This window comes from Corticium candelabrum, chromosome 12, assembly GCF_963422355.1.
Source record: "Corticium candelabrum chromosome 12, ooCorCand1.1, whole genome shotgun sequence".
In the NCBI taxonomy this organism is placed as follows: domain Eukaryota; kingdom Metazoa; phylum Porifera; class Homoscleromorpha; order Homosclerophorida; family Plakinidae; genus Corticium; species Corticium candelabrum.
Genome location: NC_085096.1, coordinates 3,515,483 through 3,532,982, shown reverse-complemented (window position 1 = coordinate 3,532,982; position 17,500 = coordinate 3,515,483).

Here is a 17,500-nt window from a genome sequence, read left to right as displayed (position 1 = left end):
CTGTATTTATCAATAAATGTTGACTGCATATATCAATAAATATTGACTGTATACATCAATAAATATTGCCTGCATATATCAATAAATATTGACTGTGTATACCAATGAATATTGACTGTGTATATCAACAAATATTGACTGTATATATATATATATATATATATATATATATTGACTGTGTATATCAACAAATATTGAATGTATACATCAATAAATATTGACTGCATTGCATATATCAATAAATATTGACTGCATATATCAATAAATATTGACTGTATATATCAATAAATATTGACTGTATATATCAATAAATATTGACTGTATATATCAATCAATATTGACTGTATATATCAATAACTATTGACTGCATATATCAATAAATATTGAATGCAGATATCAATCAATATTAACTGTGTATATCAATCAATATTGACTGTATATGTCAATAATATTGACTGTATATATCAATAAATATTGACTGTATATATCAATAAATATTAACGGTATATATCAATCAATATTGACTGTATATATCAATAAATATTGACTGTATATATCAATCAATATTGACTGTATATATCAATAAATTTTGACTGTATATATCAATAAATATTGACTGTGTATATCAATAAATATGACTGTATATATCAATAAATATTGACTGTGTGTATCAATAAATATTGACTGTATATATCAATAAATATTGACTGTATATGTCAATAATATTGACTGTATATATCAATAAATATTGACTGTATATATCAATAAATATTAACGGTATATATCAATCAATATTGACTGTATATATCAATAAATATTGACTGTATATATCAATAAATATTGACTGTATATATCAATCAATTTTGACTGTATGTATCAATCAAGATTGGCTGTATATATCAATCAATACTGAATGCATATATCAATAAATATTTACTGCATATATCAATCAATATTAACTGTGTATATGAATCAATATAAACTGTATCAATTTATTAATATTGACTGTATCAATCAATCAATGTTGATTGCATATGTCAATCACAATATTGACTGCATATATCATTCAACATTGACTGTATATATCAATCAATATTGACTGTATATATCAATCAAGATGCAAATAAGATGTATACCTGTACCGTACGTGTCAACAACATAGTACTAATACAACCAACTGAGATGTATTAACATAATTAACTTAATTTAAATTAAACCAATGGTAGCTCTAAATCTGGATTGCCTCAATAAGAGCTAAGCAGAGTTATGAATATGTCGTCATCATCCATCTATACTAACTTGTACACATCATGAGTAAGTATAGTAATTATCATGTTGTTTGCATTTAAAACTCTAGAATTTGTAATGAATATTGAAATGTGTAGAGATTATTTCATGTATGTGTTTATACCACCTACATTATGCTTAATTAATGAATATTGCGTATTCATCATGTGCTGTCATTTTAATTGTCTAGTGTTATCTGTTAATAAATTTAACATAGCAGTAGCTAGTAGTAGTTGTGAAATACAATTAATTAATTAAATACCGGAGTAGTTTTTACTTTTGTAATTGTATTATTAATTGCATAATATTTAATTGTGCACAGCAACTAAATTTGTAAAATACAGTACACAATTTGATGTATGCAGTGCATGCAATAGTGTAAATATTGACAGGTAATGTGTGTAGATCGATGCACAAAATTTCAAGAAAATTAAAAATTCATGTTTAACCACAAAGCATAGTAATAATAAATTACGTTACCTGTCATCCAATTTATTTGAAGTCGATTTGTGCCTAGAAAATCGTTGCGCAGACGACGTCGAAAACTGGCGCCCCTTTGAATAAATCAGTGCAGGTTGCCGCTCGAAAGGTGCGCAAAGAGAAAGAACTTCGTTTATGTCAAAATCGCGGTTGTAACGTGTGCATTGACCTGTACAAATGATCAGAAACAGCGCCGCTAGCCTCGTACAGTAGGACCAACGTTTCTGTGACGTTTTTACGTTTCCGTGACGTAATCTTACGTTCCATTTGGCAGCGCAGGTGGCACGAACCGACTACCGTAGTCTATATACTGTTCACGTGGCATAGTTCGTACTGCACGCGACACATTGTACGCGAATTAAGTGCGCACGTGTTCTATTCGCTTGGGTCCAGCTGAAAAGCAAAGAAGGTGAGACATTGCCCTTGCTAATGCAAGTTTGTTTGATCGCTTTTGTGTGTACTTGTTTGAGGCGATACCGTTGACAGTCAAACACAATTGAGGGGCAGCCAACGCTTGGGGACTTACCTTGATCGAAAGCACGCTAAAGGAGGCTGCCCTGCATTGCTCGCGCCTCTTGAAACTAACTTGTGCAGTTAGTTGTGCAGACTGAAGTGTATTGCCTCATTATTACGGTTCGTTTCCTCGCCTGCTGTGAGAGACTTTGGCAAGAGCCACCGAATAGTAGAGAAATTACAATAGAATTAGGCTACAAATGCGTAGAGTACTTTCAACATGCAGTCATTCCTAGACTACTTTGTGAACACCTTTTTGTCGGTGTACACTTGCTCTTGCCATATGTTCTGTATTTTTATTTGTAGTTTTGCCATTCGTAGATTGCATGAATGGATGCAAGCATGTAGTAAGCAATTTGAGAATTTATTAATTAATATAGTTAATTGTTTTGGAAACCACAGACTATGAGTGGCTTTGGCAACCTCAATGTTGTTGCTAGTCGTAGCAAAGAAATAAATTTTGTCGTTATGATGAAACTCTGTAATAGATAGAAAGTGATTGAGAAAGCGAAAGTGACTGAGAAAGCGAAAGCATTACGTGGGCGGAATGCGATGTCATAGACCGGATGTCTATTATTGTCGTTTGTCGTACTTGTAGGCAAATACGTGTAGGTAGAGAATACATGACTATGTCAGTATTTGTAAGCGTACTAATTTTTATTATTTATTGCTATATTCATCATTCCATGCGAGTCCACGATTTTATTTTGTAACTTTCAGGAATCTTACCTATTCGCCATGGGTGGAGCAAACGTCGCGCACAAGTTGTGTCTGCCTCATAGCTTATAGTAATTAGGCATGGACAGGATTCAAAGAAATAGATCAAACATATATGAATAATTAAGGTAGAAAATATTGAATTGAGAGCACGTATATTCAGATGAAAGTCTTTTATGTTTTGAGTCAAATTACAGGCATAGTAGAAGTGTTTGTACAGTAGCACTGTGTATACATTTAATATATATTTTACAATCAGTCTCAATAAATTCTAACAGTGGTATCATTACCGATGCGTGGAACGCTATTAAATATATAGATACTGTAGTACTATCACGTGACGTACGTCGATATGCAAGACAACCGCGTAACACGTTATCAAATAAAGGTCCCGTATGTTTAATGTGGTAGACGTGAATTAAAATGTATAGCAATGGTACGCAGTCGGTTTGCGCTGTAGTGTTTGTTCATTTAGGTAGTGATATTTAGTATTTGCATTTAGATTGATGTCTGAACGTATAAAGAGGTACAGGAAGTATGTAGCTGAAAAACAACTGAAAGTCAGCAGATGTTTACTAACTGGCATCAGTCAGATGATGAGACAAATGCAGCTGCCTCCAGTACAAAGACGAGCACAAAATTTCATGGCAGAAGCTGAAACGTTTAGCCAAAACTTCGCAGATATTAAATATTTCAGAAGGCAGAGTGCAGATGTAGAATGTTTGCTGCATCTTGAGAGCTGTAACAAAGGTAAGTCTTGCCACATTGACTAAAAGTGAGTGTTGTCACGTAACGAGAATAGGAGGTTCAGTTTTACGCAGGATTTTTCAGATCATTAACATAAAATTTTAATTGATTTGTTTTTGTAGTAATTTTAATGTATTACTTATTGGCAATTGGACTGGAATCTACGTTTTATTACATTCATTGTGTAGATACAGTTTATTAAAATCAATTTGAATGATGTGATATTTATTACAAACACGAGGACACTAAAATCGTTCGTTATTTTTACGTAATTTATTTTGAATCTATTTTAGCATTTAAGATTGCACGTTTTAATTGGTGATTGCTCATATATTTACAAAAGTAAAAGAGACTTTCGTCTTCTAATTGACATTGTAATTATTAAGTCGCGTAGTATTATACGAACTTTGAGTTTTGCAAATTACGGTTACTAAATTACAATCGGATGGAAGCATCGTGTACTGACCATGCTATAATTGAAACACTAAGCAATTCAGTTTGACATAACAACGTTAACAGAGTTGACACCCGTAGTCGTGCACGCTAACTGCACTGCAGGCGTGTAGCTGTCATTCATGATTGTAGCAATTACAAGCGTCAGCATCAGAAGCGATTGACTTCTGAGTCCCAGTTAGATGAACGTTTGCTGCGTCACGGTATGGTTAACGCATGCGCATAGAGCGTTTGAGAACCTTGCGCTGGGGCAAGACATTTTCTTTCGGCGAGTCTGACAAAGTTGCCCGATGAAGGTATCTGGCTACGAAGTTACCTGGTGATAAAGAATAAGTCGCTGAGGATCCGACGAAGTTGAGGAGTCAACAAGTATGGTTTCGTGTTGCCCATATGTGGCGTCACTTTTAATGTTAACGCGAGTGACTATTAGCGCGAGTGCTAAAGGACCTTGTTTCAGAACTGTAGTCAAAGATATCCCTAATCTTCAGAAGTCTTAAGGCTAAAGTTGTGAAGCGTATGGTTAGATTTTTTAGGGTTAGGAAAGGTTATGGTTAGATTTGTGTGAGTTGGGGTCAAAGTTATAAGGTTAGTATTAGAGTTGTGAGGATTGGGGCTAAAATTGCAAGGGTTAAGGTTAAAGCTGTAAGTGTTAGGACTAAAGTTGTGAGGGTTAGGGCTTAAGTTATGAGGGCTAGGGCTAAAGTTGTCAGGGTTAGATCTAAAATTGTGAGGGTTGGGCTAGAATTGTAAATTTTAGGGTTAGAGTTGTGAGGGTTGTGGCTAAAGTTGTAAGTGTCAAGTTGAATAGTTATCTCTGTCAGTTTTCCAGTAAAGATGTTCATTTGCCGACTTGACGCGACCACTTACCTGAGGCAGCCAGCATAATGAAGACGTGTACTTGGAGAGTGGGTGTAGCCCGGCCTAGCCCATGGTCCAGGAGATCCGACGTCCGGCGCGGATCCGGGACTTCAGACCGGATTCCGGCCCAATTCATCTTTCACATAGATAACCACGGAGATTTTTGTGAAATAATGGTTATGGGGAACCAAAGCCTTCCAAGGATAAGCTGATCAGACATCGGTATGGGAGGGTGGGAAACGAAGAACCCCCCTCTGAGACGCTTACTGCGCTGTGGCGGGCGGGATAGTCGCTGGCGATCCGTATGCTGTGTTCATCGCAAGACTTCGTGAGTCCATCGTGCTCGTGCGCTGAGTAGCGCGTCTCCAGACGAATTCAAGTACGTTTAACTGGTTTATTAAACTCCATTTGAAATTTTCCTCCGTCAGGTTTCCAGTGATGATATTCATTTGCCGACTTGACGCGACCACTTACCCGAGCCAGCCTGCATAATGAAGGCGTGGTCATGGAGATTGGGCGGAGCCCGGCCTATCCCATGGTGCAGGAGAACCAACGTCCGGGGCGAATTCGAGACTTCAAACCGGACTTTGGCCCACAAGGAAGGCGAACACGCCCAACGGCGAGGTCATTCCGCACCCAAGCCGGACCCACTTCTCCAAGGCCTATCTCTTCAGGACTCATTCAGCTACGTACCACCGCTTAGTTGTCAGGGGTGAGTGCCTTGTCATTGTCTAGTGAGCATGCGTCTATAGCACGCCCGTACGAAAGCAACCATGCACGCAAGTACACTGTGCAAATAGTCGCCTGGTAGAAAGCACGCATGCTACCGCCGTGTATTCAGCAAACTTGCCATAATTGGACATATCATATTAATGCCTTCAACTGATGTATTTTCTATTACATTCATTTTTTACATTCTATTACCTTTGTTTTCTATTGCGTTCACATTACTCAATTTGATTGATGCAATAGTTGTTACAAACAGTGACGACACCAAAAGCATTGGTTATTTTTACAGAATGCATTTTGATTTGTTTTCAGCATTTAAGATTGCACATTTAATTTGGTGATTGCTAATATATTTACACAAGTAAAAGAATCTTGTGTTTTTCTGATGGAGAATGTATTTTTTCAAGTCGATCAGTATCATACTAACAGTGTGGTGCAAATTGATGTTACTAAAATACAGTGAGATGGAAGAACGGTGTACTGACCAAGGTAATAACTGAAATACTAAGCAATTCTGTTTGACATAACAACGTTAATTAACAGAGTGTACACCCCAGGGTGCGTAAACATTTCGTCCATTCTATTTTCAATTCCCAGCAACAATTGAATATTGAATTAGAAATTGAAAATAGCCAGCAGTTGCTTTCTATTTCAATATTCAATTCTATTAGAAACTAAAAATTGACTGATCGACAAACTATAATTATTTGCAGATTAAAATGAATATTGAGAGCATAGCTAATTTTTAACCATCTTTCATTTTTAATGCAATGGAATATTGAAATTGCAAGCACGTTAGTTTAATTTTTTATGTTAAATTTAATAATCAATTTAATTAAAATTGAATGTTAAATTTTGAATTTGCTTGGCCAATTCGTCCATTCCATTTTTAATTTTTGAGACAAATTTAAAATTGAATGCCAACTGAAAAATTGACTAGCGTTCCTTGCTCTTACAATATTTCATTACATTAAAAATAGAAATTGATTGAAGACCAATTGTCATTTCAATATTCATTTACTTTGCAAATTGATTCAAGCTTTCCATTCGTCCAATTTTTGTAAATTGCTAATATTAAAATGTTGCCTCTGATGCAATTTTCTTTCTCCGTACTAAATGTAAATAGAAAGTTACTCACAGCTGCTAGCGCGAGCCGTGTTTCATAAACGGCATAATGACACCACACTGGTGGTCGCCGGTGACTTCAATATTCAATTCTATTTGAAAGACGAAAGTCGCGTCCAGCTTAGCCACGTCCAGCCACGCCTTTGAGACGCATGCAATGTAATGCAATTAACATATGCCTGAGATACCCTCGACAGGCACGCGACCGACCTCTCACAACAAGTCTGTAAGCACTTGCACCTGGCTCTCGTCAACCGTCATGCTCGTGCGTGAGACATTCCTTGCCGCTGCGAGGGAAGCCCGTTGCATGGAGGCACGCTTACGGTCTATGGTCAACGAGATGAACGTCTAGCCTGCACTGGGAAGTTGAAGTCTAGTCGATTTGGAAAGACTCTAAGCAACTATCCAAGCAGCTAACCCCGCCCTCAACATTCCACAGGGAAAGCAGCTTTCTCTTCGACTCGCTTGCGAACAAATCTTCGTCAACTTCGTCCATAGATGTCTAGAGTGTAGAGAGTGCACGACCTGCCATTATTGTGAGAAGCCACGTGTTGGAGCTTCTCCGTCACGTGTTTAGAGGCGTGGTCTACAATGATCGACACAACGTGGCGAGGATTGACAATTCAGGAAATGACGAAGGCTGGGAGAGAGTGGCTCGAGTCCACTAGATAGTTGCTTGGAGTCTTTCCAAATCGACTAGGCGTCAACTTCCCAGTGCAGTTGATCTCATTGACTATAGATGCCGTAAGCGTGCCTCCATGCGATAGGCATCCTTTGTCGCAGCAATGAATGTCTCATGCTTGGGCGTGACGGTTGACGAGAACCAGGTTCAAGTGCTTACCGACTTGTTTGTGAGAGGTCGGTCACGTGGCTTTCTCGTCCACCTCTTAATTGCATTACATTTCATGCGTGGTAGAGCCGTGGCTAGGCGTGGCTAAGCTAGCCACAACTTTCTTCTTTCAATAGAATTGAATATTGAAGCCACAGGTACCGCCGCGCGGTGTCATTATGCCGTTTATGAGATATGGCTCGTGCTAGCAAACTACAAATAACTTTCTATTTACATTTAGTGCGGAGAAAGAATATTGCATCAGAGGCCATATTTTAATATTTATAATTAACGACAATTGGACAGATGGAAAGATTGAATCTACTTGCAAAGTAAATGTATATTGAAATGACAATTGTTCTGCAATCATTTTCTATTTTCAATGTAATGGAATATTGCAAGAGCAATCAACGCTAGTCAATGTTTAATTTGACATTCAATTTTTAAGTTTTTAATAGATTGAATATTGAAATTGCAAGCAACTTCTAGGCTATTTTCAATTTCTAATTCAATATTCAGTTGTTGCTGGGAATTGAAAATGGAATGGACGAAATGTTAACACGCACGCACGCACGCACGCACGCGCACGCACACACACACACACACACACACACACACACACACACACACACACACACACACACACACCGGTGTCGTGCTCGCTAACTGTGCCACTAACGCGAGTTGAAGCTACTGACGGAGCTAATGCGCACGGAGTACCAAACTTAATTGGTGCTGCAGGCATGTAACAGTCCTTCGTTTTTGTAGCAATTGCAAGCATCACCATCAGAAGCAATTGACTTCTGAGGCCCTGTTTCATGAACGTTGCCGGCTGCATTGTACAGAACGCGCATGCGCATACCTGTCCTCTGATCCTCGCGCTGAGGCTAGACATTTTCTACCGACGAGTGTGGCAAAGTTTGCCCATTGAAGGTATTTGCCGACGAAGGTTTCTGGTGATAACGTATAAGACGCTGAAGATCGGACGAAAGTAAGGAGTCAAATGTATATTTTTGGGTTGCTTGGACACCCTAGGGGGTGGTGTCATTTTTACTGTTAACGGGAGTAACTATTACCGCGAGTGCTGAAGGATCTATTTTCAGCACTGTAATCAAATCTAGCCCTAATCCTCATAAGTTTTAAGGCTAAAGTTGTGAAGCTTATGGTTATACTTGTGAGGGTTAAGGTTATACTTGTGAGGTTTAGTTTTACATGTATTGTTGTGAGGGTTAGTATTAAAGTTGTGAGGGTTATGGTTAGATTTGTGAGGGTTGGTGTTAACGTTGTAAGGGTTAGGGTTGAAGTTGTGAGGGTTAAGGCTAAAGTTGTGAGGGTTAGTGCTAAAATTGTGAGGGTTAGTGCTAAAGTTGCGAGGGTTAGGGTTGAAGTTGTAAGTGTTAAGTCTAAAGTTGTGAGGGTTAGGGTTAAAATTGTGAGGGTTATGGCTAAAGTTGTAAGTGTTAGGGCTAAAGTTGTGAGGTTTAGGGTTAACGTTAGGGTTAGGGTTAAGGTTAGGGCTAAAGTTGTATGGGTTAGGGGTAGAATTGTGAAGGTTAGAGTTATGGATATGAATATTAATATTTTTAATACCAATAAAGATAACCATGCAGTTTGTTATCTTATTGTATTGGTACTATAACAGCTTGTTAGAGAATCAATCTTGCCTCCTCAAATGTATATATTCTATATTTGTAACTGAGAGTTAATATCTTATTTACTTTCTTAGCAATCAGCAATGTGTTACATGGAAACCGTCTGTGTGTTGGCACTCAAGCTGTTGCTTTAGCCAGTCATAACAGAGTTATTGATGTTGTTGTTGATGATGACAAGGAAGAGTTGGGATTATGTATGAAGTTGGCGTCTGCAATATATTCGATTCTAGAGAGACAGATGCTGATGACAGACAAAGAGGAGGAACACAGAAAGATGCTCAAAATGACTGAAACATTGTGTCACATGGTTAATGAAATACGGATGTTGACCAGTCAGCCGGGTCCCGTTTGCAATAGCCAAGAAGAGGAAGAACACACTAATGGTAAGTTTATTTTACTGAAGTTTATTTAGAACTAGCTGATATAGGGTTGAATGAATGCAACTGCTTTGTTCCATTTCATACTTTTATTTAAGAAGTACTAACATATTGATATTTACTCAACAGTACTTTATATCTTTTACATTTTACATTTTACATTCTACATTTACACTTTGACAATGTAATCGCTTGCATTGAAGCTATTGCTAGTCAAATATATTACACTGACGGGTTTTGACTTTATATGTTTGAATTTTATTTGAATACAAAATTTTACGTGTCAGTGACAAATGGGGATTTCTAATGGTCGGTGTGTTCTAGATTACTACCCTTCAGTATTCAAAAAAGCTTCTAAAGTCTCTCGAATGCAAGTTGCAGGCAAAGCTTTACGCAATAAAGCTAAGAAGAGAATATCAGCAAGACAGCAGCTGTTTCATAGCTATGCAGTCATGACAGCTGTAACGAACTTGATGGACAAGAAGTCATTGGTGAGGTCAGGAAGGAGTCTGAGCACTAAGAAACAAGAAGAAATAGAATGTGACACTAACAAATTGTCACAAAATTTGAGACAACTGATTGCACTAAATGATGATCAAAATACTGTGGAACAGATGAAGGCATTTATGGCAAAATTGGATACTGGTATGGTTGTGACTGTCGCAGCGTTCTCAATACACATTGCTTTTGTTAAACTTTAGTTTTCTAGCAATAATTTGACTATGAACGTATTAGATAGCCAAACTTATTATTTGCTTGCAGTTATACGTAGCATGCATGTCTCTGTATTGTAGGGTGTAATGTGTTTGCTTGTAATTGTCATTGGGTTGTAGGTCTTTCTCTAATGCCAAAGATAGTTGCTAGGATGTTGCCAGTAGAACCTGCAAGCGCCACAGTTGAAGAGAACTGTAAGGGAAGGATTGCTGCACGACAACAGCTGGCAAATAGTTCTGCAATCATTAGGGCTGTATCAAACTTGGTGGGCAAGAAATTTTTGATCTCAGCAGACGAGGTCATGAACATGACGGACCAAGAAGAGCTACGACTTAACGTCATCTGTTTGTTAGAAAGTATGATGGAATTAGCAAATGTTGACAGCATAGACAAGAAAGGAAGTGGTGCTTACGAATTACCAAATACACTAGCAGATGATACCTTTCAATCTGCATCAGTTTTGAAACGTATTAGGTTCAGTAGATACGTGAAGGCTAAAGTCGAACATTCACAGTTGCAACGATGTTCCTTTGTCACATCTGCAATGAGTCGCTTAGCAAGAATGAACACTTCACTGAATGATAAAATGATGACGAAGACAGATTCTGAGCTGATGAAAAGAGATGTCGATACTTTTATACAGAAGTTTGAACAGTTGCAAAACACAACCTGGAAATCAGCCAACGACCTACTTAAACAGCAACATTCTTACGGTGATGACAAGACTTTGGAGTTAAAATAACTATATATTGTAATGTTTAGATGTTTAGATGAAAACTTTGAAGTCCAAAGTGCTTTTGAAATACGCGAGTAAGACTCTACCTTAATTTAATTTCATTTGGATATTAAAAATGGTTTTGCATAATAGCAGTTGTCTGAGCAATAATAATTGTACTAGATTAGATTTAAATTAGTGTTTGTTATTCCCATGATACCGTGAATGTCTCACAATAACAAATCCACTTACACTGCCAAAACCTGAATATTTCAACTGGCGTAAAGTCAACGCATTATTCTGACTGTGTTGGCTATCCGCTGCTTTACAGATGGGCTGCGAGAAATAGTCAAATGTAATTTATTCTAATTTTTGTTTGATTTTTGTAGTTGGAAGGAGAATGAAGAAATAGTACTTGTACGGTCTTCAACAGGTTTGTCTTTGTTTACCACTTTTGTCTTGTTGATTTTAATGACATTTGTCGTTGCTGCAGATATTGAAGAATGTCCGAGCAATGTTCAGTTAAGACATTTGTCCAGACGAATTAAAGCCAAATGGAAGGACGTAGCACGTTGCCTTCGTCCTCCTTCGTTTCAATCTTATGACATTGATGACATTGAATATGAATATCTTCGCAGTCTGTCTGATCAGTCAGCAGTCATGTTAGAAAGATGGTGTAAAGAACATGGCAGACAAGCGACTATTAGGCATCTGTGCGAGACGTTGCTGGACGCAGAATGCCGACTACATGCAGAGGAAGTTTTTGGAGAAAAGGTGGTGGAGAGAGTTGCTCGAGAATACAGACCAAATGAAGATGGTTAGTTGAGTTAAGTTTGATGGATTCGATTAGAAATAGGACTAACATGATGAAATTTTATGTTTTTTTAGTGTCTGTTGAATTTGAACTGTTTGAGTTGGCCAAATTAGTCGGCAGCAGTTGGCGAGAGTTGGGCCAACATCTCGGTTTGAATGCAGATCATTTGGATTGTATTGAAAGAGACATTTTTACAACAAGAGAAAGAGCAATCAAGATGTTAGATGATTGGTATTGTGCATGTGGAAGAAGAATTAATTTGGATGACGTGAGATCTAAAGTCGTCGAGTTACGGAGATCCAAGAGAAGTGCAAATCAAGAGAAAGAGCGTAAGTGCAAGCACAAATCATTTACTTGAACATGTTTGTGGTTCATGTCTATTTGCAGAGTCCGCCTTTCCGCGCAATCTTCGTGATGACAAGAAATTCTACGGTCGTGATAAAGAACTTCGTGAAATGAGACGACAATTGATAGGAGATGATGGTCGTTTCTCCTCTCTATCACTTGCAGTCAAATTCTGTTTGTTGGTAATGCAACTACTACAGTATAGGTTTATCTTCCAATGTTAAAAGTATCCTTTTAGGTGCTTCGTGGCCACGGCGGTATTGGCAAATCATCTCTTGCTGCTCGGTATGCTGTTATGTTCAGGGATGTATACAGTGATGGTGTGTATCTTTTTAATGCGGAATCTTGGGCAATGCTTCAAGCATCAATGAGAGAGAATGTGAGCCTTTGTGTGTAACTTCTTGGCTACGTACTAGAACGTGCTTACATTAGATTACTTTGTTGCTGTCATTGATACATAAATATTCATTGAAAGCATTAAACGATTGAGTGCATGCCGACATGTTTGATATATGATTAAACTAAATGAGAGAGATCTACAAGCTTCAGTACACGGAAGATGGGGTTCGGACTTCCGTTTTCTTGTCTCTTACTAAAACAAAGAAGACTCTTTTTGCAATATTTGCAATGCTGACCGAATGAGTGGTCGCTATCCTATTTCTGCACATTTAGTAGCATGCAGCTAGGACTGAATCTTAGCAGAAAAATAGTAACTCGTTGGAGACAGTTAACTGTTTACCGGCAAGCCGGTGTGCTGTGGTAGAGTGTCTGTGTACACTGACGGGTTTTGATAAAGAGGAGAAACTACTAAACATGTCTTGTATTCTATTATTGTAAAATAGTGAATAGATTTTGCACTACATGTATTTCCATCTCTTGGAAGACGTATTCCAATTATTTCATTTTTAAATTCATACCGTCTACCGGCTCAGTGCTACAGAAGAGTAATACAGAGAAGATGATGACATAATAGAGGCTTCAGAGCGCAAACTGTACAATCAGATGATGCCTTTGAAAGCTTTCACAATGAACAAGTGAGAACCTTTGTTCAATGGCGTCTAATTTATTAATTTCGAAATCGAAGAGTTGATACAATACACAAATTTTGACAACTAAACCAGCATCTGAGATCGTTTACACTATCTACTTTGAGGCAAAACGGGGAGTACTTCCAAATAAAACTAAAGCACACACAAATGCAGATATTTCGATTTTTATTTGCTGCTATATGCCAGGATATAGGCTAATATCGTGCTAATGACGAATGCGTCTGGTTCAGCTAGTTGGACCCACTCATTTGCTCCAAAAAATGTTCTTGTTTTTAAACGTGAAAGAAACTACGTTGTTGTAAATAATGCAAGAGGGTTTTCTCTAAATGTGTGCTCTGTGGTCACGGACGCACGAGCGCACGCCTTCAAAACAAAGACGCAGACACAGACACAGACACAGACAGACACACTCGCACGCGCACACACACACACACACACGCACGCACGCACACACACACACGCACACACACAACATAACACAACACACACACAAACAAACAAAAAAACAAACACACACACATTCAAACAAACAAACACTCGTACGATTTCAAAATTGTATCTCTAATTTTGTTTGTTATTGCAGTTGATTCTGGTAGGTCAACATCATAGTGGTAATGGTAATCTTGATGAGATGAACAACATTTTCCTTTATCACATTTATCAGAAATCTAAAGTGCTTTTGTTATATGATAATGTTGAAGACTTTGATTTGTTATCACTTCTTTTACCGCGTCAATCTTCACATCTTCACGTTTTAGTTACAACTCGTTCTTCTTCAGATCATCAGGTGTTGCAAAGGGCTGACAGTATCATTACTCTTGAATATTTTTTATGTGATGATGCTCTGACTGCATTGTTTGGTTGGGCTGATAGAGCTCGTCCAGTTGACGAAGATGAATTGGAATATGCAAGAAGATTGGTAACAAGTCCTTTGATTCAAGGATTGCCATTAGCTATTGCACACATAGGAACATTCATGCGACAAGCAAACATGTCATGTCGTAACTATTATCAACTGTTGAAGAGTCAAGAAGACGAGATGAGGGCAACAGCATTAAATTTTGATAAACTTCTTCAATATTTCCACATTAGTCATTTGAGGGCTTCTCTTGCAGCGGTGGATGTATACCAGCCTAAACAACTGGAGACACTTCAACCTGAAATGATTTCGTACATTACTAAAAATCCAAAAGATATACAGATTTTGCTGCTAGTTCAGTATTGGATGAAGGAAGCAAACCATGTCTATTTGACATGGCAGTTTGATATTGAGTCTGTTACGAAAAATCCCAATGCTACAAATGTGTTGGAGTTTGCTTCTTTACTTGCATCCAGAAACATTCCTTGTAACATTCTTCAGTCGATGGTTTTTCCAGGCATTGACAGACGTACAGCTTATCGGTTTAGCTTGTGTCTAACGGAGCTTTCATCTCACACGTTGATCAGGACAGTTGAAACGAATGAGACATCCAGATGTGATGTTCACGCTCTCGTTCAGTTAACCGTGTTGCAACGGCTTGTGAGACAACCTGATATTTTGTACTCTAAACTGACTCAATTGTCTCGTTATTTCCTGCGGTACTCTGAAAACAAACCAAATGCTATTCTTAGAAGTTTGAATTTGAATGAGAGCAAGGTTGTAGAACTCATTTCTCATGTCTACAGTGTTGCTCAGAAAATCGCAGAGATGAAATGCGACAATGAAAAGTGTTTGGATCTTCTGGAAATGGCTTCTTGTACTGGACTTCAAGCAGGCCACGTTGATGTTGCATTTCGTCTGTGTGAGAAATATCTAAAAATGATAGAGTCATTATGCAGTGGTTTGAAGATTGTGGAAAGCGACAGAGACAAGAGTAATGCTCATAGACATGTGAAAGGTATTTAAATATCAAGTTGCAGTGGACAGTGATAAAACTCAATGTAAAGAACGTTGTTTTTTATAGCTCTCATCCTAATGGGTGGTTCGGCCGTATCAATGTGTAAGCAGGATTTGGGCCAAAACTATTTTTATGAAGCAATTGACATCTTGAACAAGTTATTGAGAGACACGGAAGAGTATATCACGTTGTATTTAGAAGGTAATTTTATGTCAAAATATTTGTAAGCGTTTTTTACTCGTACACCAATTACTCTCAACATGGTTTCGTTTATTATTTTTTCTTGTGGATTTTGACTGCTTTGCGACGATGTCAATTTCACATTTCTTTTGCAAGTTATTCAAACAGTATATAGTGGTTGATGTGGTAAAACAAGCGATTTTCTGCTGTCTTCGTGTAATTCGTTTATGTTTTTAGTTAAATACATTTATGTGCTCCATTTGGTTGGTCTCGATTACTTTGCAGAACTGTGGTAATATTTTTCAGATATAAAAAAATTGAAGTTAGGCATAGAAATATTTGAGTCTTACTGTTGTTTTGCTAAGAAATCAAAAATTCTAACAAATAGTATTTTTTAAGCAAATTTTGAATCAGATTTTGTCCATGTGAATAGTATGAGAATTCCAAGTCATTTGTTCTAATATCAATTGCTAAAGGAAGAAAGACTAAAGTGCTAAAACTTCTTCTGCTAACGTACTATAGTAGGTCACAAGTATGCATATAAGTAAATATGTACTGAATCTGTAGGGGAGAAGTAGGACCGACCCGACAGCACAGGCCACGCCCAACCTGGCACTAGTTAAAGCCCTGTTAAGAATGGCAAATTGATCGCTATCCGATCGCAAACCGACAGCGAACGTCGTGCCCACACATAGTCAACTTTCGAGGTGAGCGCGATTCGATCACGATAAATCCATGCAAGCGACATCGAGAGTGCATTTGATAACCGTTGTGATCCCGATCAATTGACTGCATTTAGGAAAATATTTGGCGATACCTTCAGGTGCGCTACGAGCGTACAATCGTAGTCTACCTTTGCCGCAAATTTATTTGTTCAGCATTGATCTATTAAGCAATTTCTTGCCAGGATGTTAAAGAGTAACCTAGGGGATGGACAGGTTACATCTTCTCCTTGTCCCTATATGCTTACGTCGCTTTCCACAAGCACAGAAAACACGCACACACATGCACACACACACACACACACACACACACACACACACACACACACACACACACATTAAATATCAGTTACGTTATACCGAGGCGAGGCGGAGATGTCATTCAAAGTGCAGTGTGGACACTCACTATCCGGATCGTATTACGATCCATTTTTGGGCTTGTGTGGACACAGATTAAGAATATCCGGCCACTTCTCGTAATTTAGTTTCTGTAGAACAGTTTATCAGAGTTATAAATATATCTTCAATTGCCAGTTTATATGTACCTAACTAATACTACTCAGCGGTCTAATCATGTTTGTTTATAAAGACACATTAATGACAAATCTTCTAACACGATGTGATACAATTACTTCTCTGTTTTTGTTTATAGTGACATCCTTGTTAGCCCTCTCTCTTAGGACTTTACATCAGTTTGATGATGCTGAAGGCATCTATTTGCGTATTATTGATCTTTCAAAGACGCACCATTGTGATAGCGGCTTTACAATCAATGGTTAGTTATAGCAAAAATAATTTGTCGTAACTTAATGTACGTGAGAGTTTTCCTGCAGCAATGTGCGCGTTGGGGATAGTATACCAGTTGAATGGTCAGTGCCAACGTGCTTATGATATGTATATGCAAGTTATTGATGAGGGCCAACTTGTTGAAGGAATTGAGTCGTCTACTATTAATAATGGTAATATAGTACAATGTGGTATTGTATCGCAATGCTTTGTGTTATTTTGCTAAGCGTGACATTATTTAGCGAGACAGTATAGTGGATTGTGTCTTATCTGTATGGGTGATTACAGTGGTGCAGTGATTCAGTTAGAACAGCTATTGACTACCGTGAGACGATCAAACAGTGTTAATCAATTTCAGGTCGTTAGTGGTGAGTTGCGCATGTCGGTAGAGAATTGTCATTGGCGAGTCAAATGTGTGTGTGTGTGTGTGTGTGTGTGTGTGTGTGTGTGTGTGTGTGTGTGTGTGTGTGTGTGTCTAGGATGTCCGTGTGTATTTCTACTTTGATGGTAATGCGAACTTTGTAATTACTT